At 51.3% G+C, this 5,703-nt stretch overlaps 1 long non-coding RNA gene across 1 annotated transcript; it reads left to right on the forward strand.

The window, feature by feature from the left end:
* The first annotated feature begins 265 nt into the window (after positions 1-265).
* Positions 266-3,072, forward strand: LOC123583725. The gene is made up of 2 exons (XR_006704990.1): positions 266-341; positions 2,728-3,072. It is a non-coding gene; the product is annotated as an uncharacterized LOC123583725 (long non-coding RNA).
* The last annotated feature ends 2,631 nt before the right edge of the window (positions 3,073-5,703 follow it).

Raw genomic sequence — 5,703 nt, forward strand, 5'->3', positions numbered from 1 at the left:
ATCACCATCGTCACCACCACCATCACCATCACCATCATCACCACCACCATCACCATCATCACCATCACCATCATCATCATCGTCATCACCATCACCATCATCACCACCACCACCACCATCACTTCACATCACCATCTTCATCACAATCATTTTTATTGTCACCACCTTCACCATCACCACCATCACTGTCATTACCATCATTGACATTGTCACTGTCATCATGATCTGTGTCAGTATCATCAGCATCACCACCATCATCACTGTTATCACCACGACCACTGCCACCACCCCCATCACCATCAAATGGGCTGCTAATGTCCCCATGTGACAAACCTGCTTTGGTGAGTCTGCTAGATGGCTTTAGGACTTTAGGCAGATTCTCTTTGGCTTTTGGTAGTTAAAACCACCACCCCGGCAATCCTTCTACTATATATTGTCTCAGAGAATCAACTAGAAAATTGCTTTCTTCCCAGTATGGTTCCCAAATACCCAGCATCCGAATTTTCCACGGGCTTCTTACAATGTTGTCATCAGAAATCTCCTTCAAGGCATGATCCTTGAGGCCAGAGCTTAGCCCAAGGACCATCTGGGAACAGAGTTTCTAACATTAGTATTATCTGCTCATACCCAGCTCTTCCCAGCTAACAAAGGACTCTCAAACCATACAAACCAACAAGACAAGGCCCTTGGGAAAAGGGTATGGGGAGGGTACAGTAGTCTGCTTGGGCTGCTACAGCAAAATACCACCGACAAGGGGGCTTGGACAATAGGCATTTGTTTTCCCATAGTTTTGGAGGCTAGAAGTCCATGATCAAGGGCCAGCAAATTTCTTTGAGAGCATCCTTCCTGGCTCATAGACAACCACCTTCTCACCGTGTCCTCACATGACCCTAGAGGGCCAGATAGAGAGAGAGAGATCTCTGGTGTCTCTTCCTCTTCTCGTGAGGACACCAGTGCTGTTCGATGAGAGTTCTACCTTATGACCTCATTTAACCTTGATTACCTCCGTAAAGTCCCTATCTCCAAACACAGTAACATTGGGGTAGGGACTTCAAGATGGCAATTTGGGGGGACACGGCTCATTACATAACAGAGGGGAAGGTACGTTTGTGAAGAGGCTGCTTCATGCCCAGCATTGTATCAGGCACTTTCACAGACACTGTTTTATTTGAGTCTCAAGATAACCCTGTGAGGCAGGTAACATAATCCCCATTTTCTGGAAAAGGAAACTGGGGATCAGAGAAGTTAAGCAAATGGCTGGCTATCACATAGCTGGGACAATCTCGGATTCTAGCTCTGGTCTATCTGATTCCATATACCATACTTTTTTTTTTTTTTTTAAATATCAGCGGTTCTCAAAGAGTGGCCCATGGGACCTAGGGGTTCCCCAAGGTCTGTGAGGTAAAAAATATGTCCCTAGTGATACTAATACTACATAGTATCCCAATATTAATATTACTACTAAATTGTGTTTCACTGTGTTGATATTTCACCGATGGTACAAAGCCATTGGTGAACAAAACTGCTGATTCCTTACCTGGAACAGAAGTGCTGGCCCCAAACTGTACTACTAGTCATTGTATGGTTCCTGCTATACACTTACAGTAAAAAAAAAATCAGGGGCGCCTGGTGGCTCAGTCGATTAAGCGACCGGCTTCGGCTCAGGTCATGATCTCGCGGTTCATGAGTTCGAACCCTGCATCGGGCTCTGTGCTGATGGCTCAGAGCCTGGAGCCTGCTTCGGGTTCTGTGTCTCCCTCTCTCTCTATCCCTTCCCTGTTCATGCTCTGTCTCTCTCTCTCTCAAAAAGAAATAAACGTTAAATTGTTTTTAAATCATCAATCTTATTAAATCTCAACCCTCAAGTACACATCTTTTTAACAGCCTGTGGGACAGAAGGGGAGGTATACCCAAGTCACTCCCTCTGCAGACTCAAGTGTGGTTATTGCCTTGAGGAAAAGTGACTGTACAATTGCTTGCTTGTGAGCTGAGCTCACTGCCTTCTTCACGAAGCACCATTTAGAGTTCAAAGAGTGGTTGGCAGGCTAGGCACGGTTATGCAGACTTGGACCGGGGGTATTTTCTGAAAATGGACGAAGCGATCCTGTCACATCAGGATCCACAGCGCACAGTAGTGCCTGCTGCCGGTAAGAAGATTGGAGCTTTTGATGAAATTTAGAATTTTGGAAAGCTTGCAGCCGCCATTGTGAGCTTGCTTCCCCCATACTTAAAGACTTGACACTGGTGGTGAGATTCACGAATGTGAGGGGTTTTTTTGTTTTTTTGTTTTTTAATTTTTTTTAACGTTTATTTATTTTTGAGATAGAGAGAGAGAGCATGAACAGGGAAGGGTCAGAGAAAGAGGGAGACACAGAAGCTGAAACAGGCTCCAGGCTCTGAGCTGTCAGCACAGAGCCCGACGCGGGGCTCGAACCCACGGACCGCGAGATCATGACCTGAGCCGAAGTCGGACGCTTAACCGACTGAGCCACCCAGGCGCCCCGAATGTGAGGTTTTGATGTTGTGTGATTACACGTGTCAAAGCTTGTCGTCGGTCGGTGAGCCAGCACTTTACAAATGATGGATACACGGTGTTTCAAAATCACACGTGGGTCAATGACCCATCCAGAGGGATACACTCGTCGTGGTGAGCACTGAGTGATACATAGAACGGTTGGATGGCTCTGAAACTAACATAACATCGTGTGTGTGTTAATTGTACTTCAGGAAAAAAAAGAAGGAACAACGTGGGAGACGGACCAAAGGATTTTTTGCAACCAAGAAAAAGAAAGTTCATCAACAGGTTTTCAGATCCCACACTGAGATGGTTCAAGTACCACCACTTGTCGGGTTTTGTGTACTCCGAGGAAGTGATCTGGAAAGCCTTTTAAATCCTCTCTCTTCTAGCTACGTATCTGTGAGGCGCGAGTTTCCTTCATGTACTTCAAGCAAGCGATCCACCGCAACAGATTGACTCTATTCAACCAGATGGTAAAGAGATTGGCAGAAACACGACGATGCCACCCTTTCGCCGATTACTTTGAAGTAGCAAACGTGTTCTTTATACTAACATGTGAGAGGTCTGTCATTATTTTTAATAAGTTAATAACTGTTCCCAAACATTCTCAGTTTTTAATTTCTAAACGTCAGTAGATATAACATACACAAACAAAAGGTGTTGGGGGTCCTCAGTAGCTTTTTAGGAGAGCAGGGGGGTCCCGAGACCAAAAGTTTCAAGAACTGTAGCTCGTGCTATTTTGCAGCTGAGGACACCCAAGCTCAGAGAGGTTAGGCAATCTGGCTGCGATTGCAAAGCTAGAAAATCACCCAACGTGGTGGACCCCGTGATGCACTGTCCAGACCACGCCCCCCACCCCCATACTGGGAGACAGACCTTGGCCACAAGCCTCTTTGGGGACTTCCTTCGCTGAAGAAAACAGGACCTGGACTTGGGCTTGATAGAGAAGTTCAAGGTCATATCTGTTTCTAGCATCAGCCTCCATCCAAGGCTGACATTTGGGGTCAGGGAGGGGAGGGACTGACTGCAGCAAACTCAGGCTTATGTGGAGCTTGGACGGGATGCGGGGGGTGCACAGGGACAGGAGCCTGGGGAGGGACCGGGGCCAGACCACAGTCAACCCTGAACACAGCAGAGGAACTTAGACCTCTCCTTAATGGGGCCCCGCAGCCCCTCGTGAAAATCACGGCTGGCTCCCACCTGGGTTTTGGAGAGTTCCGGGTCAAGGACTGAGGACTTACATTCACTAAGAAGAGTAGCTCTGAGCTTTCCATTCTGCTCCTCCTCCCTGCACGAGCACTGCAAACGCGATTGTGTGTCAGAGGGGTGGTCACCACGGTCAGAGCCTCTGTCTCTCGGGAATGGGAGACACCCGCATGGCCATTCTGGATGCGTGAATCCTCTCTAGGACTTCCCAGTCCCAGGTGCACGCAGCCCTGCTTGCACACCCCCGGGGACAGTGAGCTCACTCCCTACCCAGATGGCTCCCTGCGTTTCTGGGGAGCTCTGTCTATTCTTGTGCGGGCTGAGCTCTTCCCTTTGCTGAGGGCGTTTCTCTTTGTTTCTCTTTTGCTTCTATTGCAACCGTCTCCCCTCCAGACTCGCCTTCTTGTTGCCTTTCTCTCCTTATCTTTTGCCATTTTACTCTTCCCGCTGCTCCCGCCCGGTGTTCCCAGTCGCCGTCCCCACAGTGAGCCCCCCAGACCTTTCCACCCACCGTGTCCTGAGCCCCTCCTATGCGCAGCTGTGGGAGCTCATGGGTTTGTCGAATCAGTCCTTGCCCTCATGAACCTCGTGATCCAATGGGGCCATTGCCATATGGTCTCGCGATCCACACGGGGCCACATGGCATAGGAGGTGTGAGGGGAGAGGTAAGACACCATCCATAAACCTCCCCAACCCAGAACGCTGGGGAACCGTGTCGCGGAACGGACCCACGATGTGAGCCCAGGTCGGCCTGTGCATAAGCAAATTTCATCTCCCCTCCCCCCAGCCGTGCGCACACACGGCTTCACCTTCGTGAGCCTCAGTTTCCTTACCTGCAAAGTGGGTATAGAGTCATCTACCTCTCCGGCCTGTTGTGAGGATGAACAAAATGATGCGTGCGAGGCCCTGGCACATGGTAGGCCCCCAGGCCCTGTAAGTCTGGAGCCTGCTGTCTGCGCTCAGCGGGGCCGGCCGAGCGGCCGTGCATCCCGGCGCCTCGCAGAGAGCCGGCAGGTCGGATTAAGGACATATGTTAGCAACTTTCCAGTCAACAGGGGTCTGCCCAGCAATTGGCCCTGCCAGACTCCGGGCTTCTCTTAACCGATTCGGACACAGGCAACGGCTGCAGCGTAGACCCCGGCCGCTCCTTCTGTGACCCCCGCCTCCCAGGTGCTCAGGGAGGAGCCACAGGCCTCCAGGGACGCGGCCGGCCTAACCGAAGTGGACGGAACGTGGGCCTGGGCAGCGGACCAGGAGGCAGGCCCAGGCTACTGTTTGAGGGCCCGAGTTTGGCCGCCCTTCATCTGCGGCTCTCGGGGGCTGGGGTCCCTTCCCTACCGCCTGTGGGGTGGCACCCGGGCTCTGGTGTCAGACACACCTGGATCTGAGCCCCGTGCTGCCACTTTCTAGTTCTAGTCCCTGGGCAGGTGGCCGTCATCTCTCTGAACCTCAGTTTTCTCCACAGCAAAATGGGGCTAAGCAGACGCACAGCCCGTAGAGTTGTCGGGAAGATGAAGTCAGATAAGAATGCCAAGCCTCGTGTGCGTGGCGGTTTGGGAAATGTTATCGTGGCGACTTCTCACTGAGGCCAGTGCCAGGGACAGAGCTGAAAAGGATCAGCCCTCTCGTGTCCACACGGAACGTCAACATGGGGCAGGCTCCACAAGCCGTGCCCGGAGGAGAGGGATGGTTGGCACGGTCCGGCCTGGAGGCGGCCTGAAAGGTGGGAGGCCTCAGCACACATTCACTGGATGAAGAAGCAAGACGTCAGCCAGGAGGACCTGCTCTCCACCTTCAACTATGTGTAAGATAGGGAGTGAGCTCCCCGTCACGCTGGGTGTGCAAATCTGGTTGGGACAACTGCAGGCGGAGACGTTGTAAAGGGGTCCCTGCAGTGTGTGGGCACTCTGCCTCCGTGATGTCCAAGGTCCTTTTCAACCCCGAGAGCTGCCGATCCCAGCAAAAGCTTTCTCTTCAAA

The sequence above is a fragment of the Leopardus geoffroyi genome, chromosome B1 (genome assembly GCF_018350155.1).
Source record: "Leopardus geoffroyi isolate Oge1 chromosome B1, O.geoffroyi_Oge1_pat1.0, whole genome shotgun sequence".
NCBI classification, from domain to species: domain Eukaryota; kingdom Metazoa; phylum Chordata; class Mammalia; order Carnivora; family Felidae; genus Leopardus; species Leopardus geoffroyi.